Consider the following 14,477-nt stretch of genomic DNA (forward strand, 5'->3'; position numbering starts at 1 on the left):
AAAAATCTGCAATATTTATTTTTAGCTCAGGAAAAGCAATGGCTGCAGAATCCATATATATACATATATAGGGTCATTTTACAAAGGACCTTGCACCAGTTTTCTGGCGGACTTTGCATATTCTTTCATGTGCAACCTGCTTGCACTTGTATTTAGGAAGTGCAACCTGCGCTACATATGTGTCACACATTCGCTACATATGTGCCGCGCTATGCGGCTGCACTATCCTTTACGCAATACAAATTTTGTCACTGAAATGGGCATTTAGACAGACAGTGCCTCACAATTAACATGCAAAGTTAGACAGAAATTTGTTGCGTGCCCCATGTTAAAGGTGTACCAAAAAAAGAGTTGGTGCACTCTGGGGGAGCTGTACGGGGGGGGGGATCAAATTCATGAACACTTCACAGGCAAACTGCGCACAATACAGACTGCACTGTTTTAAGTAAATATGCCCCATAGTATATATAATATACATACATGGGTTTGTTTCCCTTGTGACCATGCTTCTTTGAATGTTGAAGGCAAAATCCAATGTACTTTATTTCAAATTCTTTAAAACCTTCATATTTGTTGTGCCAGCTCTTAATCAAAGCATTAATTAATATATGATTAATATAGGTAGTAATTAAGAACTGGTTCCCTGTTTGAAATGCACAGCACCACACTATGAAGTGTTTAAATAGTTGAAAACAGGGGTGTAGCTGGGGGTTCAGCATGGGGGGGCAAAACCCACCCAAGTTGGCCCCTAAACCAGGTGCACCTGTATTCCACTATACAGCGACATAGCAGTAAATACTGGTTCTCTTCAGCCCTCCTAATTAATAATCAAAGTAAAAATACATAGTGACTAACAGGATATATCACTGTACACATTTCCTGTCTCTTCGGTCTTCTTTTCCACCACCTTGGATTTGTTAAAGGGAACCTGTCAGCGGGGAGCTCATTTATACTAAAGACAGGTTGCAGATCCAATATGCCATTACAATATGATTGTGTGTTATAATTTACCTTGCACCCTGACAAAATCCTGTGTGTAGCCCCAAGGGTTGGGCTTTAGTTGGGATGCATTTCAAAAAACAACATCTGACTTGTCTCTGCTGCAGACTGCTCAGCTTCTTTGTGCTCCTTTACAGCTCCTCCCTCCCCCACTGATGTCTGTTCACCAGGCTGTGACCTCTGAGAAGGAGCAGGAGGCACTGCAGATGTGAAGAGCTTCTGCAACCGGTCTTTAGTGAAAATTAGGTCCCTGGTGACAGAATCCCATTAAAGAAAATGGGGCAGATTTATCAAGCAGTCTGAAAGTCAGAATATTTCCAGTTGCCCATGGCAACCAATCACAGCTCCCCTTTAAAATATTCATGAGCACTGGTGAAATGAAAGCTGAGCTGTGATTGGTTGCCATGGGCAACTGGAAATATTCTGACTTTGATAAATCTGCCCCAATGTGTCAGGTGGATTTGGAACACTAAACTGCCCACAGGTGGTTTATATTTAACTAGATGTTAGTCTGATGAGCAGGGACGTAACTTAAACCTTACAGGACTCAGCCCTTTTTCATTTCTGTTTTTTACTCCCCTCTAAAAGCAATAACATTTTTATGTTTAAAGAGATGAGTGAGGGTTTGTTATCTGCAGGATAAATTGTACTTTTTAGTGGCGCCATTTAATGTTCCATACAATGTACTAGAAAGCTGGAAACATTGATGACAAAAAACATATTTGTGATATTTTCTTGTGGGCTCTGTTTTTACAGGTTTTATTCTGCACTCCAGATGACACTTTCTCTTTATTCTTTGGATCGGTACAATCACAGGGATACCACATTCATATAGGTTTTATTAGGTTTTGTACATAAAAAATTGTCCCATTTTGCCAAATTCTGAGGCCAATAACTTTTTCACACTTACATAAGGTACATGCTGGTGTATTAATTTATATCAATTTGGAACCTATATGACCATTCAATAGTTTTTTATTCAGACATTGATGGATGGAAAAATGGGGAAAAAATGGTGATTCAGATATTTGGGTTATAATCGTCCATTAAGGTGTCCATGGCTGGAAATAATCGTTTTTATATTTTAAAAGAATGGCATTTTGGGACACGGTGATACCTATCATGTTTATGATTTTTACTGTTTATTTATTTTTATATGCGATCTAGGAAAAGGGCAGTAAATTAGACTTTTTATTCTTTTACATTTAAAAAAAATATTTTTTTATTTTTTTAAAAAGAATTTTTGCTATTATTTCAGACTCTCCAAGGTACTTTAACCCAGCAGAGTGTGATTGCTGATACTATATAATGCAATACTACTGTATTTCAGCATATAGCAATTTTACTGCTGATCGCTAATAGCCTGCCATCTGCTGGCTATTAGAGATCATTACACATGGATGGCCATGACAATCAATCACCGCCCTCCGATGACGTCCTATGGTAAGTTAGGTGCCAGGCGGGTATTAGCTGTAATTTATAGCTGACACCTGCTGTGTATGGAGAGAGCTCAGCCCATGAGCTCTCTTCATACACCCCCCGCAGCACCAGGACATTATTGTACATCCTGCTTTGTAAAGGGGTAAAGAGGTGCACAAGATGAAGTCGCAATGGGGCTCAAGGGACCTAAGAGGTGTCACTTTTCCGTATGAGAAAGATAGTACTATAAAGCATACATTATATTCAGGAGACAGACTTTGTACTGCAAGGACGGATTTTTCCTAGTTTATCTAGTGCGTGGAGAAGTGGCAAAGGAATAACGATTCTATTGGTTGCATAGAAAAACAAAGAAAACAAGACTCAAATAAGAAGTCCTTAACCATGAACAAGACGTTTAGCTTTAAGCCCATTTATTCAACCCTGACCTTGGAAGCTGCATAGTATATGTATTTTATTAGAATTTTTCCTCGCTTGTTTTCTGCTTGCTTTGTGAATACACAATTCCCTTGCATACAGTATGTTGTACTGTACCATACAAAATAATAATAATAATTTCTTCAATCTAAAGTGTATGCATATACTTACTATTTAAACATTGTTAAGAAAATACAGACAATAAATATGATTAATTGATGAACATTAAACATTTCTTGCCATTAAAAGAAATTCTTCTGATGTGTGGCCTTACTATAGCGCTGCTTCAGAAGAAGATTGCAGGACACCGGGCACTAACACCTGCAGGTGCTCCGGCACTAACACCCGGGATTGGAGGCTCTCTCATCCCAACCTATTAGAAACTGCAGTTGTACGTGGGCCGCAGTGTCTAAGCAGCTGCAGAGGGAGCGCACTCTCTCTGCCACCCTTCGGCACCCTCTGACTGCAGGGCCGCCTGTGATAATGATCTATTAGGCCAGGCCTGTTATAAAGCATATAATGCACTGTCCTACATAAGTAGTGCATTGCATTATATAAGAAATCAAATAATGAGATCAGTGTCCCCTTGTGGGACAAAGTAAAAGTTAAACAAAAATGATAAAGTTTAATTAAAAAAATTGAAAGTAAAAAAACTACTCCACACATAAATCGTGCAACCCTTTATAGAAAAAAAGGGAACTCACGCACATGTTGTACTTCCACACACATACCAACTACTAAACTCTACTACACTTTAATGGTATTTATCCTGTAAGCCAAAAACATTTAAAAAAATTAACACCATACCCAAATACACATTTTTAATCATCCTTAACACAAGAAATTATATAAATCAAAATCAAAACACATTATGAACCCATAGCATGTACAAATAAAATCTACATGTCTTTTTGCAAATAATAAGCCTTCACACATTGAAGAAAAATTGCAAAAAGTTATGGGGGCTTATTTACTAAGCGCTACTCACTTTCGTCTGGGATTTGCGCAGCTACTCACTTTTTCCGTTTTTTGGGATTTGTGCAGGTTTGACAGGTATTTAGCAGGGGTCTGCGCTTGGATGGTGTCGCACGCAATCAGATTGTGATGCAGCTGTGCTGGCTTCCATGCGACAGGAATCGGGGACATGGCCATTGGATGATCCGACTGATTTGGACTAAGCGCAGGATTTAACTTTCAACTTGTGTCGCAAGACAATTCATTTACATGCACCAGGAAGAAAAAGGTGACCTCCGGCGGACATGAGCAGGGAAGCGACACATGCAGGATATTGGGCGCACGATCTTAGTGAATACAATGCACTTTCTGTGAATTCCAAGGAATAGGTAAGTAAATGGGGAAGATTTAACAAGCTGTCTGAAAGTCAGAATATTTCTGGTTGCCCATGGCAACTAATCACAGCTCCCCTTTAAAATATTCATAAACAGTGGTAAAATGAAAGCTGAGCTGTGATTGGTTGCCATGGGCAACTAGAAATATTCTGACTTTCAGACAGCTTGATAAACCTGCCCCAATGTGTCCGATGGTGTTTGGAAGGTGGCAATGCAAACAGTTTTTATTTTCACTGACAAAAGTATTTCATTATGCAAAGGAAAGTTATTTTTTTAAAACCCTATAAAATTGGTATCACAATATGAATATTGACCTAGAAAAAATACCGTAGTTTTAAGTTATTTAGGTTTGACGATGAAGGCAGAAAATTTTTATTAAAAAAAATAATGTCAGACTTAGGTTTAAATATGCTGCACAGAAAGGGTTCATAAAAGTTGACAGTAGGATACGTGAAACTCAAAATTGTGCTAATAAAAACTACCTTTTGCCCCCAAAAAAACAAGACCCCACACATGTATAGTGACAGAAAAATAAAAAAGTTAAAGCTTGTAGAAGACATTGATGGAAAAAAAACCCTGAAAAATGGCCTGGGCATTAACATGCAAAACAGTTGTGGCAATAAGGGGTTAAACAAACTTTTATATTGTTACGTTTGTTACTTTTACAATAATGACATAAAGTGTACAATTGCCATTGACTTTTAAGGATCAGATAATATGGCATGAAGCTGACAAAATTATCGCTTGACATCCCACCCTCCCTCCTACATGTTTTCATTCTCCTCCAGGATGGTGTAACAGAATTTTAAATTGGTGTAAAAACGCATATGCACCGTTTTCTTGTGGGTTTGGATTTTATGGATTTCACTGTGCGCCCCAAATGACATGTCTACTTTATTCTTTGGGCCGGTTCGATCACAGGAATACCAAATTTGTAAAGGTTTTATAATGTGATTTGGGGGTGATTTGAATTTTTAGGTTTTTTAATTTTTTTTTTTACTCTTTTTTATTTTTAATTTTTTTTTTCAGACTCCCTAGGGTAGTTTAACCTTAGGTTGTTTGATCGATCCTATCATATACTGCCATTTTACAGTATGATCGCACATTGTAATGAAAGGGTTAAATCAGAAGACCCGAGGCTGTCATGGCGACGGATTGCAGCTCCCCGATGACGTCACAAGGAGCAACGATCCTCACCAAGATGGGTGGCACTATTTCTTTGATGCTTTGCCAGCGGCGATCAGCGTGTTAACACCCGTGATCGGTGCTAGCACCGACAGCAGGTGTTACCGGTAAGCCTTTGCTGCAATATGCAGCAAAGACTTACCAGCTATGGAGAGGGCTCAGCCCATGAGCCCTCTCCATGCCCCCACACCCGGCATGTGACGTGCTATTACATCACATGTTGGTAAGGGGTTAATTGGCCATGCTGAGGTCACTTCCTTTATATACTTGGATGTAACACTTTTATATTGCTTGACAAAGGCTCTGATAGAGGCTGAAATGTTGCGGTGTGGTATGAATAAATCCACTTGAATTTTCATTTTTCACTTTGAGATAGATAGATATGGGATAGATAGATATATAGATAGGCCACTTGTTCAATAAAGTTCACCTTTTATTTTGAAATTTTGAACCATGGAGTGCTGCCCGCTTTTTATTTTATTTAGATATATAGATAGATATAGCGGCAGTTCATAAGCTGTTTCTTCTGGACTATGGATACATAAGGCTAATCAGAATGCTCCATCTATTATTATTATTATTATTATACGTGTGACCGTATAGGGGGAGAGGATACGCACGTTTATTACTAGGGGTCTATATGGATGCGACACGTCTCAAAGGTGATGGTTTCCCTGGGAGGGGTTAACCATTATACACCTGCCCCTGGTCACTGCTGTGTATCACAGCTGTTGTCCCGTTTGATGACTGAGGTCCTGTATATCAATATTTAATTCATATAGGTTGCCTTTTTTCAATGAGGATATTATCTTTCATATAATTCAAGAGCATATGTATAATCTTGTTCATAATATCATCCACTGCAGTCAGCTGGACACATAGTTGCTGCTTGCAGTACACATGATACATTGTATCTTTTGGTTACCATGACGCCGAACATGGTATTCAGCGGTAGCCACGCATGCGCAGTGCTTACAAACAGTATGCGTGTCAACATTGCGTTCCAAACAAGGCGCACCGCTACTTCTGGATTGCGACATCTCTTCAGACGATCGGGGCACGGATTCCACACGGGGACACATCTCAGGTCTACACACTGCACTTTATCACTTTTTTGTGGCGGAGATCCACAGGCACGCGGAAATTAATGTTTTTTATAGAAATACGCCAAGTATTTTTATCTGATGTATTTATATTAGTTCTATGACTAATATGCACTTTACTTTTATATATATATATGTATTTTTCAGTTTATAAGATATTGTATAACAAATATGTAAATTTGGTGGGCTGTTCTTAGCAGGTCATGTGACCACACTTTCATGTATATATATCCACCATTTTTCACTGTGTAATTGGCTTGAAAAAGGCTCTTACAATGTTGCTGCTGTTGTTACCAATGATGGAATAAAGAAGAGAAACACTTTTATTACTTTTATATGGAGTGCTGCTCGTTTTCTTGGATTTATTTACAAAGAATCTGTGGCCCGGTACTGTGATGCCTGCACCCACCCGCTTTTCATTGTTAGTGTGCTGCTTGAACTCTCTATCTGTAGATAGATAGATAGAGCGGCAGTTCATAAGCTGTTTCTTCTGGACTATGGATACATAAGGCTAATCAGAATGCTCCATCTATGTTATCAATACACCAATGTAGGAAAACATGAGCAACTCACAATAACAGAGATTTTGTAAAACTAGGAAGTGCATGCCTTACTCCAGATAGTAAGATACCAGGTTAGATGACGTGATTCAATTTATTAACACTATTCTTAAATTATAGTTAAACCTCTGCACCTCCAACACATGCTTGTACCTACCTTAAAGGTTTAAAATGCATACAAATCCTTTTTAGGACAGGCAATCGTGCCCTTCACAAGGCAGCTGTGAGCTCTCAATGCCCATGACCTGAATAATTCAGATGGGTGTTTATTTTGTCAGAAAAACATAAAATTCTTATGGGCCTTGAAAAGGGAAATGAAAAACAATTCATTTATTTTGGAAAAGTAGTAGAAGCTTAAAAATAATATAAATTTCATATTGCATCTCAGCAAATGAATCATGTTATTTATATCATATGGCAAGTTATTGCAAATTTATAACATAAAAAACAAAGACACAGTTGTTGTTTTTTTTTTTTTGTATCACCTGAAAAGAATAAAGGATAATCAGTTATATCTATATATCTAAAAACTGCTCTATTAAAAACTGTACCTTGTTCAGCAAAAAACAAGCCCTCATATAATGATAACAATAGAGGATATAAATGTGACAAGAGCAAAAAAAATGGCAAAAGTGGCCTGGTCTTGAAATGGTTAAAGGGCAGGTTGTTATTTTATATTGATCTTTCTTCCTGGCAGGACACTTAGATTATTGCAATATCACTGGGAAACTTTGCCACTTATACCTATTGCGCTGAATTTGTAATATTCGTAAAAACTTTCTGGATGCAATAGCTCAGCTCAGAAGCCAGATGATCAGCCAACCAATTCAACCTGCAGCTGTATCCTCCCTTAGCCATTCATATTGTCCTGTGCTTACCTAGCAAATTGTCAGTACTAATGAGTCTTCTACATTGCTGCAGCTCAGTTATGCTTTATGTAAGCTGCCAAGATTACTTACACGCCGAGACTTCACAGAACTGAAATTTCTATACTTTATATATTTATTGTTGGTGCCTTAATTAGCCTTATGTAATCATCAGATTATTTATGTTCCTTTAGCCTTCATTATTCTTCTAGAAACACAGTTGAGTTGAGCTACTGGGTCATCATGCATTAATGAACACGCTATGGTACAGTTTGCTTTTTGCAGGCAGATCAGTGGTCTAGAATTTTTATTAACAGGCACAATATGAGCACATTAAATAACTTATGAGTTTACTTTCCACTTTTTAAGGAAGTTCTTAAACTCATCTTTCCGCATACATAAAAATAACTTTCTCAGATGACAATAAGCTTGCCTATATAATACAAGCAGTGGAAATTACGTTTATTCTACAGTAAACACTGTGGACAATATGTATTTTGTATGGTTTCATATCAAAACTGGCTAACAGAAAAATTGACGAAGCTGTTGAAGAAGTTATTGTATGTTTTCTCTGTGTTTGTGTGGGTTTCCTCCAAGTCCTCCAGTTTCCTCCCACACTCCAAAACATACTGGTAAATTGATTAGATTGTGAGCCCCATTGGGGACAGGGACTGATTTGGTAAGCTTTTTGCAGCACTGCGTAATCTGTGTGCGCTATATAAATAAAGGTATTATCATTGTTATTATTATTATTATTATTATTATTATTATTATGTACATCATAAAGATATTGCTGCTTTATTCCTGAAGACAGACTATACTTGTCCACAGGTCCCGTGTGATTAATGAAGTCTAGCTGAAATAGCACATAGATGATGGATAGATGTTATCTGTTTTGGGAATAAAGTGGCCGTGCTATATCAATTATGTTACCAAATGTATTATATGTTATCTCATTAAACTAGTGCACGTTATATCTGACTTAGAAACTGGCATAGATTTCTGTTTCTGGCATGGAGGTATATAACTGACCAAATTTATTAAAGGGGTTGTTCGGAAATAATTCATAGCCTTTTTGAAAAAAAAGAAATCACTGATTGGTGCATAGACCAAATACAATGGGGGCAGGGTCATAACGATCACGGTCGCAGGGGGTATGACTATACTTGGCTCCGAAGAAGTTGATAAGGGGTTGATGTTAAAGTTCAATATAACAGAATCTGTCCTGTCTTCTGAGCCAATAAAGATTTACTGCCACCTGTCTAACTTAAGAGGGAAAATACCATACAATCCTAAGTCAGGCCAAAGAAGTAGACAATTGTGGTAAGGAGGGTACTAATGTAAATAGGGAGCAAATAAGTGGGTGCTTAGTTTTAGAGCACAAGAGGGAGAGTGCGCACTAAACTTTTGAGGACAGCACTTAACTTATAAGACAAGACTGATCGAAATTGTACTAGGCAAGGGTGAGCTGTTTTTTGAATTTTGCACCATGGCCCAGTGGACTTTACTTATGCCACTGAGCCTCAGCTGTAGTTATAACCTCAACAGAAAACACACAGCCAACAGTTTCTGGCTCTGTTCCACATTTTAATGATGGTCATAAAAGATGATCAATGAGGGTCAAGAGTGAATCACATATTGATGGCTTGTCCTTCGATCAGATATTAATGGCCTAAGCTTTAAGAGGCGTAACCACATCTCACTTCTACTCCAGATGAAGATGGCAGTTAGTTAAAATAATTTTCCCTATTACCTGTCAGCTTTATGCAATAACACAAGAGTGATGGAGGGGGGTTAATAAGGCAAAATTATATTGGTGTTACAGTGCCAATATACAGGGCACCAGTTTAGCTTTGCAGAGATATTCCATTATAATCTGGTATACAGCAATCCTACAATTATGACTCTATAGTGTTATGAAAAGAAATGATTGCATACAAAACCCTTTCAGTTCATGTTAAAAAGAGATAGCATTTAGTGCTAAACTCTGAACAATATTATAATACCATGGGGTTGGCAGGTGTTTGGCATGAATGATAAATTACAGGGCAAGTTCCCGAAATGCATTTCCTGAAAAGCACAGACTACATTTAGCATGCAAGATAACTGTGAGACAAAAGTTATATATGAGTAAGACTTTTGTTTTTATTAAAGTAATATTTCTAACAAAAAACAGCTGTACAATATAGAAAACATGGTTCTGTAATTAAAGGCTGTATCTACGCTATACACCAGAGGTTCTGCAAGCAGTTCTCTAGAGGCATAAAAGAACAATTTGCATGTCTCTGCCCATTGTCCTTAAATGAGGATTAACTGCCATGTTTTTGGATGGGCATGATGGGATTGAGCTATGTAAATTACTTCTGTATTTTGGAATGTGTAGTGATTCATGGAAATCAGTGTTTTGTTGAAAACTCATAGAATCTGACCCAGACCTGAAATTATTATTTCTAGATTGTTAGCTCTCATGTAAAGAGTCCTCCTTCCCATTGGAACCATATGACACATTTAGTGAACATTTATTGTATTTGTGTCTTATTTTAATTGTAAGCAAAAAATAATTATTATTATATTAGTATTGAATGCAGTTGTTCTGCAAAATCACAGAAGTTTTTCTATTCATTACTTTCTTATCAAAAGAAGTAAAAAAAAACATGCTCTTCCATAATGATGAGAAGGCTTGCCTACTGTTCCCTGCAGAAAGGATGACCATCAATCTTAACGTACCAGAAGAAATCAGTATTTGTCAATTTATTTGGAAACATGACCAGGAGTTTTTAAAAAATATATAAAAGGAAAACTTTTCAATTATACATTTTTTTATTTTTGATAATAACAGCAATTACACATACAAACAAAATAAGACATCACATGGCAACCAATCACAGCTCCCCTTTAAAATATTCATGAGCACTGATAAAATGAAAGCTGAGCTAGAAATATTCTGACTTTCAGACAGCTTGATAAATCTGCCACAATGTCTGGAACTCTTGCTTTCATTGCCATATTATGTAGACATACAATATATGGGCTATGAAGGATACTTTGGGGGAAACATATGCCAACATATACAAGGACAAAGTAGCAGAGTTGTCAATACCAACAAATATGATTATAGCTCTTTCAAAAATGAAAGCAGCAATATAAAGTCTGGCTATAATCAACTCTTACCGAGTGACTTGGCAGATGACCAGACAAAAGTCACCTTGTCCATCAATTCAACAGAACTCTATGATAATAACAGTTATGACTTTTTCTCATATATTCTGAAAAAGTCCTGTGAGAAACGCATACCTCAACAGTTTATCCCAGGAAGAGGTACGGCGCCGCCTCGCAACCACTAAGATAGATAAATCACCGGGGCCAGATGGCATACACCCCTGGGTTCTGCATGAATTATGTACGGTGATAGACAGACCGTTATTTTTAATATTTGAAGATTCACTGAGAAATGGTTATGTTCCACAGGACTGGCGCATAGCAAATGTGGTACCAATATACAAAAAAGGATCAAATAGCGATCCTGGAAACTACAGACCCGTGAGTCTAACTGCTGTGGTGGGGAAAATATTTGAGGGGTTTGTTAGAGATGCTATCCTGGAGTATCTCACTGCACATAACCTTATAACCCAGCGTCAGGATGGGTTTATGAGAGATCGGTCCTGTCAGACTAATCGGATTGGTTTCTACGAGGAGGTAAGTTCAAGACTGGATCTGGGAGATGCTGTGGATGTTGTATATCTGGACTTTTCAAAGGCATTTGACACCGTGCCACATAAAAGGTTGGTATATAAAATGAGACTGCTGGGAATAGGGGAAAATCTGTGTATTTGGGTAAGTAATTTGCAGATGATACTAAGCTGTGTAAAGTAATAAAAACTGTGGTCGATAGTTTAGCATTACAGAGGGATTTGTGGAAGCTTGAGGAGTGGGCAGAGAAATGGTTGATGAGGTTTAACGTAGATAAATGTAAAGTTATGCACTTGGGCCATGGAAACAAAAAGTATAATTATGTTCTAAACGGTCAATTACTTAGTAAAACTGGAGCTGAAAAGGACTTAGGGGTATTGGTGGATGGTAAACTTAATTTTAGTGACCAGAGCCAGGCGGCTGCTGCTAAAGCAAATAAAATTATGGGATGTATCAAGAGAGGAATAGATTCTCATGATAAAGACATAGTTTTGCCCTTATACAAATCCCTGGTCAGACCACACATGGAATATTGTGTACAGTTTTGGGCACCAGTGTATAAAAAGGATATAGTAGAGCTGGAACAGGTGCAGAGGAGAGCAACCAAGATTATTAGGGGAATGGAGGGATTAGAATACAATGACAGATTTGGGATTATTCAGTTTAGAAAAAAGACGACTGAGGGGAGACCTCATTACAATGTACAAATACCTGAACGGACAGTACAAGGATCTCTCCAAAGACCTTTTTATACCTAGGCCTGTGACCAGGACAAGGGAGCATCCTCTACGCCTAGAGGAGAGGCGATTTTACCATCAACATAGACAAAGGTTCTTTACTGTAAGAGCAGTGAGACTATGGAACGCTCTGCCGCAGGAGGTTGTTATGGCGGACTCTATGTACATGTTCAAGAGAGGCCTGGATGTCTTTCTGGAGAGCAAAAATATCACAGGTTATGGGGATAAAACATTTATTTAATTCTTAAAGGTTGGATGGACTTGCGTCTTTTTCCAGCCTTATATACTACTATGACTATGAATTAAGTCAAATTCTTGATGTCTTATAAAGTTGGCATAAAACTTTTGGTGATCATTTTAAAAATTAATATCCACCTAAAAAACAACAAACATGTTCTGTTTGCTTTTGTGCTTTTTGATTAGCTTTATAGATTGAAATATATAGATAACTGAGTTATGTCATAATGTTTAGAGTGTATAGTAACCCTTGTAGTGCTAGGTAAGGCAGGCTAATAATACTATATACATAGACAAGACATTTTAGACATATATCCACTGTCACTACCTGGTCCACAGAGATATAATTAATACATACATTCTAACCAGATTGTTGCATATTAGTATAGGGGATCAGTGACCACCACCAACGCACCCTAACATGCATTTCGCCATCCGCTTCCTCAAGGGGCACTGTGGTGGTTGGCCTGGCCAACTTACAATGAAAGGGGCAGTTCTGTATATCACAGTGTGATTACCTGGAGACATGCATCTCTCCCCAGTCCATGGTCAGTTCAGCCCCAGGCATCCAAAGGATTCAAAATGGGCAAGTGCTTCACAGGTTAGTAATAATCTATAATATTTCTCTATCAATAATTATACAGTTTCTCCAATATGGCTTTAGCCTTTTATCACTGGAGGATGCATTTCTGCCAAATAGAATGAAGAGTTTGATGCATAAGAAGCAGAAATTCTCAGTCAGGAATTTTTGCCTGATAACTAAGGCAGTGGAACCCATTAAACACATAGCTGAGGAATGGAAGGTAAATATATCCTATCCACTTCCCTCCTTTATAAGGCTTAAGGAGAATGTTGAAATGTAGTTGGACTTAAATGCCAGCATAGGCCTGTAGTGCTGTTTCTTGTATGTAATGCAAATCCTTCAGGGAGATTTGAGGGATAAAGTTTAACATTTTCTATAATCCCTAAGAGTCTGCTCTATGGACTGCAGTTATTATACACACCAAGACTGAAAATAAGAGTCAACCTATACCTTTATTATCTGTACTTAGCAGAAGGATAGGAATGTATAGTCAGCAGCATAAGTGAGTGACAGGCTAGCTCAAAGTTAATATTCAACCTTTCTCTACAGAAAAAGATCATGCTGCCTTCACCTCCATAGCAGAATGATGTGTAATGAAAAATATGAGCAAGTGTGGGATTTCTATAATGAAAAATTATTGATTTTTGGAATATAATTCATGTATCTACTGTATACATATATATGTATATATAATATATATAGATAGATAGCTATAGATTATATATACATACATACTCGGCACATAAACAGGTCCTTAGAATATAGTAAACTACCAGACCATGTAAAGAGAGAAACTACTTTATGTGTCAAATGTATTTTATTAAACATTCAAGGAAAAACAGGTTGATAACTGGCACTAAATTACCCCACGCAGGGGGTGTCACAAAGATTTAGGAATACTGAAATATTGGTGCAAAAAATACTGAAATACAGAAAAAAAATGGTGCAAGAAATTAACCTTAAGGACGTAGGGTTTTTTCCGCTCATTTCTCGCTCTCCACCGTCAAAAATCCATAACTTTTTCATTTTTATGTGTACAGACCTGTGTGAGGGCTTATTTTGTGCGCAACAAATTTTACTTTCCCGTAATGTTATTTATTTTAACATGTCGTGTACTGCGAAGCTGAAAAAAAATTCCAAATGTGGAAAAATTTTTAAAAACCGGAACGTGCGTCACGTTCTTGTAGGCTCAGTTTTTACGACTTTCACTCTGCACTCCAAATAACACCTCAGCTTTATTCTTTGGTTCGGTGCGATCACGGTGATACCAAATTTATATAGGTTTTATTGTGTTTTAATAAATTTTCAAAAATT

This window comes from Engystomops pustulosus, chromosome 1 (assembly GCF_040894005.1).
Source record: "Engystomops pustulosus chromosome 1, aEngPut4.maternal, whole genome shotgun sequence".
NCBI lineage: Eukaryota > Metazoa > Chordata > Amphibia > Anura > Leptodactylidae > Engystomops > Engystomops pustulosus.